Source organism: Chiloscyllium plagiosum, unplaced genomic scaffold (genome assembly GCF_037043375.1).
Source record: "Chiloscyllium plagiosum isolate Xiang-an unplaced genomic scaffold, Cpla_swu_hap1 HiC_scaffold_8, whole genome shotgun sequence".
Lineage (NCBI taxonomy): Eukaryota > Metazoa > Chordata > Chondrichthyes > Orectolobiformes > Hemiscylliidae > Chiloscyllium > Chiloscyllium plagiosum.
The window spans coordinates 45,070,879-45,087,338 of NW_028270146.1; the positions used below are offsets into that span (position 1 = coordinate 45,070,879).

Consider the following 16,460-nt stretch of genomic DNA (forward strand, 5'->3'; position numbering starts at 1 on the left):
GGATAGAGTCATATCTGACACATAGGAAGATGGTTATGTGTTTTACAGGTCAGTCACCTTAGCTCAAGGACATTCCTCAGACCATTCCTTCATCAGGGCTTTTGCCCGAAACATCGATTTTACTGCTCCTCGGATGCTGCCTGAACTGCTGTGCTCTTCCAGCACCACTAATCCAGAATCTGATAAGAGACAGTTTAATCACCGCCCCATGACATCCAATTGTGTTACCATCACTGAATCCCCAACAATCAACATTCTAGGGATTATCATTGACCAGAAACTTAACTGGATTCTTCATATAAATATAATGGCTATAACAACAGATCAGAGGCTAGGAATACTGCAGTTAGTAACTCACCTCCTGACTCCCCAAAAGCCTGTTCAATTGTCTCAAATGCTCAAGTCAGAGGTGTGATGGAATACTCCCCACTTGCCTGGATGGGTGCAGCTCCAACAACACTCAAGAAGCTTGACATCATCCAGGACAAAGCAGCTTGCTTGATTGATGTCATATCCGCAAACATCCACTCCCTCCACCAGTGATGCTCAGTATCAGCAATATATACAATCTGCAAGATGCACTGCCAAAATTCACCAAAAATCCTTCACGAGCACCTTCCATACCCATGGTCACTTCCTTTTGGAAGGACAAGGGCTACAGATAAGTGGGAAAACTACCAGCTGCAAGTTCCCTTCCATGCCACTTAACCAAATCAGGGAAAACATAATGGGACTTGATTCAATCAAGGATGGATTCTTAGTAGATCCTTACAGGACAAAGAACAGTGGTTTTGTATTGCTAAATGGGCAAGTGATTATCGAGGAAATGTGGGACCTTGAAAATGGTTGAAACACATTGGCGAACAGCAGGGGGTAAAACAACATTACTTTCACATGATGTGAAGGGTACTTCACTGGGCAATTGCGGTTACTGGTTGAAACGCTTAAATGAACAGCAGGGAGTAACTGCAGAGATCAATTTCAAATGCTATTGCTGCAGAAATTGACATTGCTATAGAAATTCATGTGTCTATAGACAAAACAAATACAGTTACACCCAAAACCACAGAAACCACAAGTGTATAAGAATGCGAGCCGTGATCAGACAGTTAGCAGCTGCCTTATATCATCTATAGAGCTGTCTTATACCATCTATGCAGGTGCCTTATATCATCTATGCAGCTGTCATGTCTTTGCAGTTGTCCTGTCCTATCCATGTATCTGCCACAGTTCTGCAATAAAGACTTAAAGAAGACATTGTGTAGTTCCCATGCCTGGTCATTCCTATTATTGGAAAAACGAGTACCCAGCAATTCTATCTTAGTCGGCAGTATCTCAAGAGGATAAAGGGGGAGAAGACCACTTCACGCCTAGAGGTAAGGGCTCCTCTTACATTCACTCAGATAGAAATGACAGTCTGAAAATTTCCACTGTCTGACGTGCTCAATTATTTTGATTTGCATCTAAAGGAATACAGACATCTGTGGCTGCAAAGTACAGGAAAGGGAGCCTTTGTCTACAACTCTTAGAGGGTGTATTTTGGTTCAAATCTAGGCAGAAAGCCAGACATAATCTCTAAATTAGAACTCCCTATTATAGTCAAAGATGGAAAAACACCATCTGACATTTTAGTAGATGAAGTCTCACAGAAATTAAAAGAATATATTGAGCAACAATTTAATCAATTTAATACCTTAACTAAAGCCATCAAAAGTATCGAACCTCCACGAGATATTGGTCCCTGGATGATATAAAACTAGTTTGGATAAAATGTACTCCTCTAAAAGATAAAGATCCAATGGTCACTGCACGTAATAATTTTAAAAATTGAATCATGAGAGAAAAATTCACAACCTAAAAGAACAATTAAAAACAGTTTGTGCAGAATTGAAAACTACGAGTAGCGCGCTCCATGCCCTGAGGGAAGTTTGGCAACCTCTAGCAGCTCAGAAGATAGTGAGTGTCCCCCTGTTGCCATGAGACCAGTATGAATGAAATGGCAGAAAGGGAGGAAAATAAAAGTTGAAGAACAAGGGAGCACAGTTGCTAGGTAAGAATATACCCAATGGGCAATCCATAAGACCCCTGATCCACAATTAGTTCAGAGATGGTCCAAAGAAGGGAGGTATGAGGACATGGAATGAGTTAGAAAAACTCAAGGACCTATATACCTGACACCACATGGACAGATTTCAAATCCTGTCTGTCATAGAATCCTTGCTGAAAATATGTTGCTGGAAAAGCGCAGCAGGTCAGGCAGCATCCAAGGAGCAGGAGAATCGACGTTTCAGGCATGAGCCCTTCTTCAGGAATGAGGAAAGTTTGTCCAGCAGGCTAAGATAAAAGGTAGGGAGGAGGGACTTGGGGGAGGGGTGTTGGAAATGCGATAGGTGGAAGGAGGTTAAGGTGAGGGTGATAGGACGGAGTGGAGGTGGGGACGGAGAGGTCAGGAAGAAGATTGCAGGTTAGGAAGGTGGTGCTGAGTTCAAGGATTGGGACTGAGACAAGGTGGGGGGAGGGGAAATGAGGAAACTGGAGAAATCTGAGTTCATCCCTTGTGGTTGGAGGGTTCCTAGGCGGAAGATGAGGCGCTCTTCCTCCAGCCGTCGTGTTGCTATGGTCTGGCGATGGAGGAGTCCAAGGACCTGCATGTCCTTGGTGGAGTGGGAGGGGGAGTTGAAGTGTTGAGCCACGGGGTGTTTGGGTTGGTTGGTCCGGGTGTCCCAGAGGTGTTCTCTGAAACGTTCAGCAAGTAGGCAGCCTGTCTCCCCAATTTAGAGGAGGCCACATCGGGTGCAGCAGATGGAGTAAATGATGTGTGTGGAGGTGCAGGTGAATTTGTGGCAGATATGGAAGGATCCCTTGGGGCCTTGGAGGGAAGTAAGGGGGAGGTGTGGGCGCAAGTTTTGCATTTCTTGCGGTTGCAGGGGAAGGTGCCAGGAGTGGAGGTTGGGTTGGTGGGGAGTGTGGACCTGACAAGGGAGTCACGGAGGGAGTGGTCTTTTCAGAACGCTGATAGGGGAGGGGAGGGAAATATATCTCTGGTGGTGGGGTCCGTTTGGAGGTGGCGGAAATGATGACGGCTGATACGATGTATATGGAGGTTGGTGGGGTGGTAGGTGAGGACCAGTGGGATTCTGTCCTGGTGGCGATTGGAGGGGCGGGGCACAAGGGTGGAGGAGCGGGCAGTGGAGGAGATGCGGTGGAGAGCATCGTCGATCACATCTGGGGGGAAATTGCGGTCTTTGAAGAAGGAAGCCATCTGGGTTGTTCAGTATTGGAACTGGTCCTCCTGGGAGCATAGCATGACCATAGCAACACGACGGCTGGAGGAAGAGCACCTCATCTTCCGCCTAGGAACCCTCTAACCACAAGGGATGAACTCAGATTTCTCCAGTTTCCTCATTTCCCCTCCCCCACCTTGTCTCAGTCCAAACCCTCGAACTCAGCACCACCTTCCTAACCTGCAATCTTCTTCCTGACCTCTCTACCCCCACCCCTACTCCAGTCTATCACCCTCACCTTAACCTCCTTCCACCTATCGCATTTCCAACGCCCCTCCCCCAAGTCCCTCTTCCCTACCTTTTATCTTAGCCTGCTTGGCACACTATCCTCATTCCTGAAGAAGGGCTCATGCCCGAAACGTCGATTCTCCTGCTCCTTGGATGCTGCCTGACCTGCTGCGCTTTTCCAGCAACACATTTTCAGCTCTGACCTCCAGCATCTGCAGTCCTCACTTTCTCCTTTGTCATCGAATCCCTACATTGTGAAAACAGACTATTTGGCACAACAAGTCCACACCAACCCTCTGAATAGTAACCCACACAGACCCATTCCCCAACCCTATTACTCTGCATTTATCCCTGACTAATGCTCATAACCTACACATCCCTGAACACTATGGGCAATTTAGCATATCAATTCACCTAACTTGCATATCTTTGGACTATGGGAGGAAATCCACACAGGCACAGGGAGAATGTGCAAATTCCACACAGTCATCCGAGGCTGGAATTGAACCCAGGTCCCTGGCACTGTGAGGTAGCAGAGCAGCCATTGTGCTGCCATAGTGGATGGCAATGCAGGACAAAAATTGTATTCCAGAGTTAAGGACCGTATCTACAGGATTTAAAGGATAGCTGGTGGGCAATCTAAAGTTGGCTTCATGAATATGGTCCATCCAGAACCAATTGGGGTAAAATAATGGCATGCCAACAGAAGGGAAATGAAGATGTTAGAAATTTTGTAGGGAGCTGTGGTGAAGTGTGGATTGAGCATTCTAGACCAGCTCCTAATGGCAATCCAGAGGATTTAGAAGGTCAAATTTGGACCCATTAAAAAGCAGGCTTGAAGCCCAAACTGGCAAAAATGTTAAAAATACAATGCCATGATTTGGATAAAAAAATTCATGCACTCTTGGCAATATAATAGAAGAAGCCAATTGCTAGGAGAGATATATGGAATCAAAACTCAGAACAATGCAGACTGTAAGGGCTACTAACACTGAAAAAACACCCTTGGAAGTGCTACAATTGTGGAAAGGAGGGCCATTGTGCTAAAAGTTGTAGGTTAAAAACAAAAGTCTGGGTGAAAAACAAGCTCCCAAGTCAGATAAAATAAGCATCTGTATGGCATAAACTGCCTTTAAAGGAGCACCTTCCTCTATTGGAGCAACTCCAGGACTATACAGAATCTCAGGTGAAAGAGCTTATCAATCTCTCAAAAAACGAACACAGCCCACTTCCAATATTTTAGCCCCTTTTTCAGCAGTGTTAGAAAACCAACTGGATGGCTGCTATGTTGTGATGTGGTGGGCGAGAAGGAAATTGTCTTTTAGACATCGGTGCAGAGCTAACATGTTTACCTATAAGTGATTTAACTTTGGAGGGAGAGAAAGAAACACACCTGGAGTGGGAAGAAAGGAACTAAAAATTGTAAAGACCAAGATATTCCCAACAAGGCCAGGACCACACAAGATTGTTAAATCTGGCTGGGTCAGTCTCGTACAACAAGCCTTATGGATGTATTAACTCAAATACATTTGTCATTACACTTCGAGAACGGCCAATACGGCCCCTTAAACAAGAAGAATGGCGGGATAATCAAATGTGGACAAAGGATAAAAGTAACTGTGGCCTGTTAAAGATGACCCTGGTTATTTTCACTGGAATTGCTCTGCCATGAACTTAACAGTACCCCATCAGTTCTGCCTCTATTGCTGGTATTCTACTCCTAATCAAACGATTAGAGCATAAAGGTGTACTGATGAAAGTCCACAGTTCACCTAATAGCCTGGTATGGCCAGTTAAAAAGCCTGATGGAACCTGACATCTGACAGTAGACTACAGGCGAGTGAACCAGTGAATGAATTAAAAAGCACCCTTGGTTGCAGACCCCTCTAGCATTTTTAAATCTCTGTCGTTAAAACACAGATTCTTTTCAGTGATTGACATGACCAATGGATTTTGGTCGGTTCACCTGGCCCAAGAGGTACAACCATGGTTTGTGTTTTTACACCATCCAACAACAACAGTATACCTGGATGTGTTTACCACAGGCTTTTACAGTAGCCCTACTGTATTCCATATGGCTTTGCAAAATCATTTGCAGAACCGTGTGTGATGACATTAACGGTAATTCAACACATGGATGATATTCTAATAGCATCCCGAACAACATAGGGAGGATTTGTGTGTCCTCCTTGGCCATTTATGCTCCCATGGCCATAAGGCAAAACTTAAGAGTGCACAAATTGCCCAAGAAGAGGCGTTACACTTGGGATAAAAGATTTCAGCAGGGAAATGTGAAATAATTCTGGATCTGACAAGTGCTGTTAGTTATGCCTCCCAACAGATTGCAGTGGCATGAGGTGATCCTCCCGAAGGTGGACACGACTTAATTCCGGCACCTGGGTCTACATCAAAAACATACACAAAGAACCGCTGGGTGTCAAGTGGGAAGGCCCGTGTCAAGTTCTCCTGACAACACAATCAGCCATGAATGTGCAAGAAAAGATAGCTTGGATACATGCATCAAAAGAGCTAACACTCCTGCTCCACCATGAAGAACCTTACTCTGTTTGTGGGACTTGCAATTGTTTCAATCTCTCTGGTAATGTGTACTCCATTGCAAAATGTGAGTCGAATGTTGACACATTCCTGTATTCATCTTATACATACGTAAGGAAAAATAATGTTTTCTCACTTTATATGCTTGTGTTCAATATTTCAAATGTTATCTGCTCCGTTTACGTAATGGTTCTTAGTAAGTTATTAAGAATCGAAAAAGGGTGGAGTTATGGGATTCAGTGGAAGCCCATCGAACATGAAAGGGTTAAGTTGGATTTAATTATACCAGGAAAACATATTGAGACTTGATTAGATCAGGGATGAGTTCTTGGCAGATACTTATAGGGCAATAACTGTGGCTTTGCATTGCTAAATGGGACGTGATTATAGAGGGAATGGTTGAAGCACATCGGTGAACAGCAGAGGGTAACCACAATATTAGTTTCACTGCAATATTACCTCCAGTGAAGGTACCTCCAGGGGATTAACTGCAGAGATCAGTTTGAAATGCCATTGCTTTTGAAATTAACATGTCTCTAGTCAGAACAAATTCAATTACACCCAAAACCACAGAAACCACAAGTTTATAAGAACGTGAGCTGCGATCAGACAGGTAACAGCTGCCTTATAACATTTTATGAGGCTATCTTATACCATCTATGCAGCTGCCTTATACCATCTATGAAGCTGCCTTATACATCTATGAAGCTGTCATGTCTTTGCAGTTGTCTTGTACCACCCATGTAACCGCAACACTTCTGCAATAAAGATTTAAAGAAGACATTGTGTAATTCCTGTGCCTGGTTTTTCCTATTATTGGGAAAACGAGTACCCAACAATGTGTTTGTGATGACATTTTGCTGGAGTTGTCTGAAATGGCGGAGAATGATCCTCTGCATGTGGAGGCTGGTTGGATAAAAACTGAGGACAGAGGGAACCCAATCACGCTGTTGTGAGTGATGGGAAGGGGCAAGGGCAGATGCACAGATGGGAGGTCAGATGCGGTTGAGGGCCTTGTCAACCATAATGTGTGGGAAACCACGGTCGTGGACGAAGCAAGCCATGTCTCGATCCCCTAATAAGAATTAATTAAGCTTGAGTTATCCATGTTATTTATTAAAAAGAAATAGTTTTTTTATCTCTAAGTTTATCTTATGCAGGCGAGATCTTAATGTGGCCAACTGTCCAGGATTTTCCTGGAATTTCTAGACGTCAACTTTGAGGACACTACTGTTTGCAACTGTTAAGAAAGACCACAGGGACATTGAAAAGATTGACTTTTGTTTGTCATTTTCTTTTTCAAGTGCAAAAATATTGGAAACTGAAGAAAAAAGACTGTTTGGCTGGCAATCAAATTTCATGCAATTAGTTGGCGAATCTTTTTGCTTCTCAACTGGCATTGCATTGCAGTGATGAGTGTTTGGTCAACTATAGGGTGTAGCATGGTTAAAACTGTGATAGTATAAATTTCAGAACGCTAATACCTGTTCATAGATTGAAAGAAGCGGCAATAACTCTGCCTTGAATAAACTATTAAAAGACAATGACAAACTTACACAGGAATTGAAAGCATTTAGTCTGTCTGAGAGAAGGAGTCAAGGCTACATGAACAAAACTGTTTTGACATCTACTTGATAACTGGCAGCTTTATGGCACAAGGATAACTGATTGCCTTGCAGAAGAATTTAAGGAGTTAATCACAGAAAACTGGTGTTTTCAAACAGAGAGCTAACAGCGAGAGGAGTTACTTCTGAGAAGCAAACAAGCTGCAGACTCAAGGACTCCAAAAGGGGAATCAACATTTTGGATGAAAACATCTGAAGATCATCAATAATATTACACCATAGACACAAAGGCTGAAAAGTTGTATGAGAATCCAACACCAGAATGTTTCATTAGCAGAACTTTGAAGAACAACACTGTACAAGGATCCAACCCTGGACATCAGAGCCAGGCATTGTTGGTTGGGTTTGTAGCTAAATTCCACGATTAATCACTTATAGCCATGTTGAGTTGTGAGATTTGCTTACTTGAGGGGTCTTATTTTGGATGTTATGTGCAATAAAGTTTAAATCATTATTTCAGTACTTGATTATCTATGAGTTTTCTGAATAAGTAGCTGAATTAAAGGTAACTTGTGGTGACATAGCCACAACAAAACCATGTGAAGTAACCTTCAGAAATAAGTTCAATTAAAATTGGCACCCCTATGAAACCCTAAAGGTTCTGGTAGTTTCATATAAATGTAGGAGTTGCAGCACAAACAGAACTGACTCTTTTATTGCACCTATACAAATTTGCAAACCTTTGTGTGGACGTATAACTCTATGCTTCATTTTATCATTCTTCTCACAACTATTTTGTTATTTTATGTTTATCTTTCCAACTACTTATCCAAATAGTTTAAATGATATGACCATCCATCATGACGTATAATGTCTTTTGAAGTTGTGTGCCAACCTTGCTTGTTTTCTTATTTATAAACAACAAAGTAGAGAGATGGGTAAATGTTCTTCCCTATCTTCCCTTCCCTCGTCATCTGTCTAAACTTCAAGCAGGAAATCTCAGAAGGCCTTTGACTGCTGTTGAATTGTTGCTGCCAGAGAAGCCCTGCAATGTTGAAAATCATCCTGTGCCCCTCATTAAGAAATTATTGTCACCCTCCAGTTCAGCCTGGCTGCAGAACTGCTGACCCTTTCATTTGCAGGGATCCATGGAAGGATGTAGCAGTAGCTCTTTACAGCTGTCCCTGTGCTAGATCAAAGTCAGTAAGATGAAATGAAAGGGCATGGGAGAGGTGCAAGTGTCCTTTTCACAACTAGAAGGTGAGAAGGAATCAGGCCTTTTGTTTGCTGTGGGTGCAGGCATCAGTATGTTTGCTGAGAAACTTCAGGAAATTTCAGGGTAATAGGTGATGACTTGATATAATTAGTCTTTGTCCCTGTTTCTTTGCTAATCTTGAACGCCTGGCACTGGGCAAGAGAGAATATGAGTTGTGTTTGTGAGAATGTGAGCTCTGTGTGTATGGCTTCTCCTCTGTCTGGTTGTCTGCCGACACTACACTCTCTCCCTGAGAGGTTGAAGCAACTACAGTGAGGTGAGGTTTCCTCATTTGCCTCTTGCCTTGCCTTTGATGCTGTGCACCAATGGTTACAGCCATGAAGTGCAAATCTGTGCACATCCCCAGTACAGTATAAACTGGGTGTGTTGGACTTTGTCTCCATGGCAGTTTTCAACCCTTTCATTGAGACAGCCAGGCACATGAATCCCAAGGCAATGCTGACAATATTAGGATCATAGAATCCTTAAATGTTGATGGATTCCTCTGTCAGTTGATCCAGTTTACCGACTGCCTCTGCGAAGCAAGCCTGCTGCTCCTGTGCCTACCTGTATAATTTGTCAAAGTCATTAATGACCAAGACCAATGGACAAGTTCAAAACTGGAAAATTCAGCCCAAAACCATTCACTTACGAAGCTTTCACTGTTGTGAAATTCATCAGCCTTAAAATTATCTTCCAAATGTTTACAAACCTCATTGCAAGGTAATTCTAAGTCAATGAAAACATGATTTCCTTTACGAACTGAGGTTTATACAGATGTCTTATTTGTATAGTTAATAAAATAAGGGAGTATTAATGTGTCAGTGCATTATTCATACCTAGAATGTGTCACTAGCTTAAAATTTAGAACTCATTAGACCTAACCTCTCTCACACTCCACTTTAAATGAACAATAACTTGTTTTCATTCAGTTAAAGTTTTCACTTTCCTTGTGAGGAGACGCTTATGATTACATGAACATTGTACCCACTGGAGGCCTCCAAGTTTGCAATGTTATGGGGAAACATTTAATTAGTGGCTGCACATACCTGAATGCCCCATACCCATGCAAATGTGTCATCCATATGTGTGGTTACCAGGACTCTACCACTCCCTTCTGCCACCACTCCTGTCCATTCCATTCCCTACACCTCCTACTAACTGTAGCCATCTATATCTCATCAACTCAAGAAAAGGGAACAATGTACTCGTGAGACATTCCTTGTGTTCCTCTTTAGGGGCTTAAACGTCTTGACCTTGACTTTGCGAGTGGATATACATAATTTGTTAGGGAGCAAAAATGCTTGCCTTACTCGATTGTCCAGATCTTTGACCAGCCAGAAGGTCAAAAATATACAGATTAAGGAATGCCCAAATTATGGTCCTAGCTAAAATAAAGCAAAGGACAAAAGTTGCTGGAGATCTGGAGCAAAAACATAAATTACTGGTGAAACTCAGGCAGTCTGGCAGTATCAGTAGTGAGAAAGCAGAGTTAATGTTTCAACTTTTCATTACTTCCGAATCAAAATACTAACTCTGGTTTCTCCCCACAGGTCTGCAAATTTTGACCTGTTATTTGGTCTGAAGATATGGGCATACCTGGCAATGTTAGAATTGTTCTTAATTGTTTTGAGAACCCTCTGTACTACTGCAGTGCTGTTAATTTCAGAAATTATTTTGAGTTATTTTTGGAGCTGCATTCATATCCTTTGGCTGAGTGACAGGAAATCAAGGTACACAGTAACTTTTCAGACTGGACTAAGTTTTACAATAGCGTTCGTCTGGAGCCTGTTTTCTCTGCTAAAAGCTGTTCCCTAAAATACAAGCTTGTTTGTGTTCTTCCATGTCAGAGTTCATTGTTTTGAGCTTGATAATTCCAGGTGATGTTTTTCATCTTCATTATATGAGCATGCAGGTGGAAATGAAAATAGGACATGACGGCCTTTTCACATATGAGTAGGTGGACTAGTTTCAGTGTTTTTTGATATAAAGGTTCTTTTTTAATTCAATTGTGGGATGAAGGTGAGCTGCCATCTTGTACCACTACAGTTCATCTGCTGTGCTTTGACCCATAATGCCATTAAGGAGGGAATTCTGGGATTTTGACCCAGCAACAGTAAAGGAGTGGTGATATATTTCCAAGTCAACATGGTGAGTAGCTTGGAGGGGAGCTTCAAGGTAATGGTGTTGCCATATATCTGCTGCCCTTGTCCTTCAATGAAAGTTGTCATGGATTTAAAAGGTGCAGTCCGAGAATCTTTCGGCAAATTTCTGCAGTGCATGTTTCAGGTATTACACACTGCTGCTACTGAGTGTCTGAGGTGGAGGGAGTGCATATTTGTTGGTGTAGTGACAATCAAGCGAGCTGCTTTGTTCTGGATGATGTCAAGCTTCTTGAGTGTTGTTGGAGCTACACTCATCCAGGCAAGCAGGGAATATTCCATCGTACTCCTGACTTGTGCCTTGTAGATAGTGGGTAGACTTTGTTAAAAAGCAGGACAAATCCAACTCAGCCAATGACCACTTGATCAGTTAATTTTAGAAGGTGTCATCAACAGTTTTATCAAGCAGCACCTGCTCAGCAATAACCTGGTTAGTGATGCCCAGTTTGGGTTCTGCCAGGGCCACTCTACTCCTGACCTCATTACACGGTGGCACAGTGGCTCAGTGGTTAGCACTGCTGGCTCACAGCACCAGAGACCCGGGTTTGATTCCAGCCTCGGATCACTGTCTGTGTGGAGTTTGCACATTCTCCCCATGTCTATCTGGGTTTCCTCTGGTTTCCTCCCACAGTCCAAAGATGTGCAATGAATAGGTGTAAATGGCCATGTTAAATTGCCCATTGTGTTCAGGGACATGTGGGTTAGGTGTATTAGTAAGGGGTAAATGTAGAGAAAAAGGGTAGGGGAATGGGGCTGGGTGGGTTGCTCTTCGGAGGGTCGGTATGGACTTGTTGGGCCAAATGACCTGTTTCCACACTATTGTCATTCTAAACAGCCTTGGTTATAACATATAACGTTAATTTCAGTTCAAATAATCTTGATTTATTCCTCATTGATTTCTTGACTAGCCAAACCTATGACTATTGCTGTGGCCATTTTAAGTCAGCAGTTTTCCTTTTTAAAACCATTTCACTCAAAGAAACTCCCCAGGTATTAAAGCCAGGAATTCAAAAATCAATAGTTTACGTCCTGTCACTATTGTGAAATGGAAAGTAGAAAGTATCCACAACTCTCCTGATCTGTGCCATGTTAATCTTGAATTAGTGTTGAAACTTTAGGGAATCAGAGGCTGAGTCAATTGCCACAGCACTTTTGAAAGCTGTCCTACTTTGTAGTCGCAAGGCTAATCTAGTTGTGTTTCTGATCAATGGTGGCCGCTTCTGGGATGTTGTTGGGGGATTGGTGTTTATATTGCCGCTAAATATCAAGGGGAGATTCTGTTTTGTTGAAGAAAGTCATTCTGTGACATTAGTGTAGTGTGACTGTTATTTGCTACTAATCAACCCAAGACTGAAAGTTGTCCAAGTTTTATTACATATGGGTATGAACTGTTATCTGAGAATGGAATTAACATTTCAATTATCAGTGAACTTCTGATCTTATGAAGGAAAGAAAGTTACCTATGAAACTGCCCTAGATGGTTTTGTTTAGGTCATTAACCTGAGGAATTCTGGGTAGGATGTCTTGGGGCTCAGGCACTTGGCTTCCAAAATGACCGTCATCTTCCTTTCCTCATTTCCCATTAACTTCAAGTTAACTCAGGCTTTTAGTTGCTGAGTAATGTGCTATCTGATATCAACAGTGGTCACTCTCACCTCATCTTTGGAATTCAGTCCATTCGCTCCTGTTTGGATGCCAAGTGGCCTTGGCAGAGCTCAAAGTGAGCATTAGCTAGAAAGTAAATGTATGCCTTTGAAAACATTGTCAATAACCCATCAATTACTTTGCAGCTGATTTAGATTAGACAGATGAGACTGTGATTGATGAAGTTTGACATCTATTGTTTTTTTGGCTAGGACAGATCTGTGCGATGTTTCACTTTGTCATATAGATGGAGGCCCTGGACAAGGTGCAGACAAGGTTGACCAGGATGCTGCCTGGATTAGAGGGTATGAGTTATAAGGACAGGCTAGAAAAACTCAGGTTGTTTTCTCTGGAGTGGCAAAGGCTGAGGGGGGATGTGATACAAGTTTATACAATTATGAATGCATAGATAGGGTTGACAGTCAGAATCTTTTTCCGAGAGTTGAAATGTTTAATACTAAGGAGCTTGAATTTAAGGTGAGAGGGGAAAGTTCAAAGGAGATGTGAGGGGCAAACATTTTAGACAGAGTGGTAGGAGTCTGGAAAGCACTGCCCCCCCCCCCGGGTGGTGGTGGAGGCAGGTACAATAGGGGCATTTAAAACACTTTTAGACAAGCACATGATTATGCAAGGAATGGAGGGATATGGACCAAGTGCAGGCAGAAGGGATTAATTTAATTTGGGGTCATGTTTGACACAACTTTGTGGGCTGACAGGCCTGTTTCTGCACTGTACTGTTCTATGTTCTATGTTCCATGTTTTAGATGCCAATGTTATAGCTATGTAGGAACAGCTGGGCCAGAGGCATGGATAGATTTGGAGCCTTACCTTCAATACTACAGCCATAACAGCTAGGAAGAGATTCAAACTCTTACAAGAAACCAGGAATGACCCAGAAACAGATACCTGCTGTGATTAAGATCCTGAAAACTCGCACTGGAATTATAGCGGGAATAATTTCAAAATTATTGCATTTAATTTGTTTTGCTACTTCTGTACAATTGTCAGGATTTCTCTGAAATTTAGAAGGATGAGAGAGAATCTGATTGAAATGCATATAATTCTGACAGTGCTGGACAATCTAGATGCAGGGATAACCAAAACAGAAGTTGCTGGAAAAGCTCAGCAGGTCTGGCAGCATCTGTGAAGAGACATCAGAGGTAATGTTACGGGTCCAGTGACCCTTCCTCTGAACTCCTCAGATGCAGGGAAGATGTCTTCCATGGTTCAACATTCCAGAACCAAGGGTCATAGTCTCAGGAGAAGGAGTGTCCATTTTGGACTGAGGTGAGGAATTAATTCTTCACACAGAGGATAGTGAACCTGTGGAATTTTATATTGCAGAAAGCTGTGAAGGTCAGATTCAGGAAAGAAATTGATACATTTTTGGATCTTAAAGGCATTATAGGGCATTGGGAGAAAGTGGGAATATGTCTTTGAGATAAAGGCTTAATCATGATCATATTGAATGGTCAAACAGGTCTGAAGGGCCGAATGGCCTAGTCTTACTCTTAATTTCTATGTCCCTGTTTTAACTTTATGTTTTATTTTAATTACTGACATAATGAAGTAACATGTATAGAATAACTGAATGATTTTAGAGACTTCAGTAACATAGCCCATTTAATGTATTAGGAGTGTGTCACTGGCATTGGTAAATACCTGCCATCAGTAAACATCCAGTTGGCCATCCATCTAAAAAGTACTATAAAAGCCTGTTAGCAATCAGTTCCCCCCAACCCTCCCCCACCCCCGCCACACTCCCTGCAATATTTCTTGTATTGAACAGTCTATGTATTTTTCTCCTGAAGAACGTACACTTCTTGTAGTCAAATTTATGTTTCTTTATGTAAAATGCTTCTATGCTGTGATATGAACTTAAAACATTTGTATTTGTCACAACATAAATGTAATAGATCTTATGCCAGGAACAGATATTTAACAATGTAAGGAAAAGTATTAATGTGTGCTCATTCAGACAGCGATGACAAACTAATTTAGCATGGCTCTGCATGTTTGTAATCCATTGTCAACTATCCATTCTACATACAAGGCACTTGAAGAGATACAGATAGACTAAGTCCACATTTTCTTGCACAACAACACAATTTGGATGTTTCCAGCAGAAAGTTGGAAAAATTAACATTTTTTTCACCTATTGATCTTTAGAAGAACAGATCATTTTGTTTTAGTACTCCCTTCAATGGCATGATCAAATATTACAGAAACTGCTAGTAAACAATGGGTCAGCCAACTCTTGTTGATTTAGAACATTTCCTGTTCCTCTCACTGGAATGCCAAAAGAACACCATGTGGTAATACCATCAGCAAGAATAAATAGGAAAAAAAACTCTAAAAGGTGAATAAAATGATGTTGCCAAAAGTTACAAATCAATGCTTCAAAGCTTACAAGTTTGTAGAGAAACATAAAGTAAATGAATCTGTGCCACTCTTTAGAGTAAAAGGGATTTTGCTGACCTGGCCTGTGTGCAAGTTGTTCAAAAATTACCTTGACTTTGTGACAAGGTCAAATGAGGTAAAACAGATTGCTGATATCTTTACTACGTACTTCATAGTGAGCTACCACAAAGAGCAATATTTACTTCAATACGATTGTTCCATTGATTCCAAATCAACTTGTTCTAAGCGTATTAAAGTTGGTAAAGGTCTTAAAGGGATATAGCACTTAAGGAAAACAATATTTTATTTTAGCAGCATAGTCCCACACCAAAGCAAGTATTTATATCATTGGTGCATCAATCCCTAATATAGCTTTTCTTCCCCTTCTCATTATCTATAAAAACTTTGATTACATTATATTAAATATGTGACAATAGATTTTGTCAACCAAATGCCTTTAAATAAGTAATTTCAAATGTTGATTTAATTGTGACATAAAACATAACTACAGTAAACGATGGACTGTCCTTCTTCCTGAGCTGTCATAGTACAACTTCTATACTACAGCGGGACTTTGGAGAACTAGGAAGAAGGCTGAAAAGCAGGACGTCCAAGGTGGTTATCTCCGGTTTGCTTCCAGTTCCTCGGGCTGGTGTGGCCAGAAACATGGAGATAATGGACTTGAACGTGTGGTTGGGGAACTGGTGCAGGAAGCAAGGATTTAAGTTCTTGGATCACTGGGGTATATTTTGTGGTAAACATAAATTCTACACGAGAGACGGTTTGCACCTTAATAGGTTAGGGACCAGCATTTTGGCAGGCAGGTTTTCTACTGCAGCACTGCTACATTTAAACTAAGTATCCGGGAGGGGGACAAACTGGATGTTTAAAAAGGAAATTGAAGGGAAAGTTAGAACAAGAGAAGTCAAGAAAGACAACTGTATCAATGAGGCAGAAAACTCAGAAAGGGATCATGCTGTCAGGTTGAGTGAAATAGGGGTTGATGGGAAGGGTGAGAGCAGTAACAAATTAAAAATACTATACATGAATGCACGAAGCATTAGACATAAGATGGATGAGCTTGAGGCTCTTTTGGAAATTGGCAGATACGATATTGTGGGGATAACTGAGACGTGGCTTCAAGTGGACAGGGCCTGGGAAATGAATATTCAAGGCTACACATGCTATCGTAAGGACAGACTGAAGGGCAGAGGGGGTGGGGTGGCCTTGTTGGTAAGGGAGGATATTCAGTCCCTTGCGCGGGGGGGGGACCTAGAGTCAGGGGATGTAGAGTCAGTGTGGATAGAGCTGCGAAATACTAAGGGTAAAAAGACCCTCTTGGGAGTCATCTACAGGCCCCCAAACA

The 16,460-nt window shown here is 41.9% G+C and overlaps 1 long non-coding RNA gene across 2 annotated transcripts; it reads left to right on the forward strand.

The window, feature by feature from the left end:
- The first annotated feature begins 1,101 nt into the window (after nt 1-1,101).
- On the forward strand, nt 1,102-8,147 carry LOC148149387 (uncharacterized). Of its 2 annotated transcripts, none has more exons than XR_015757885.1 (2): nt 1,102-1,376; nt 5,838-8,147. It is a non-coding gene; the product is annotated as an uncharacterized LOC148149387 (long non-coding RNA). The 2 variants fall into 2 exon arrangements; XR_015757884.1 differs by having other exon boundaries at nt 5,854-8,147.
- The last annotated feature ends 8,313 nt before the right edge of the window (nt 8,148-16,460 follow it).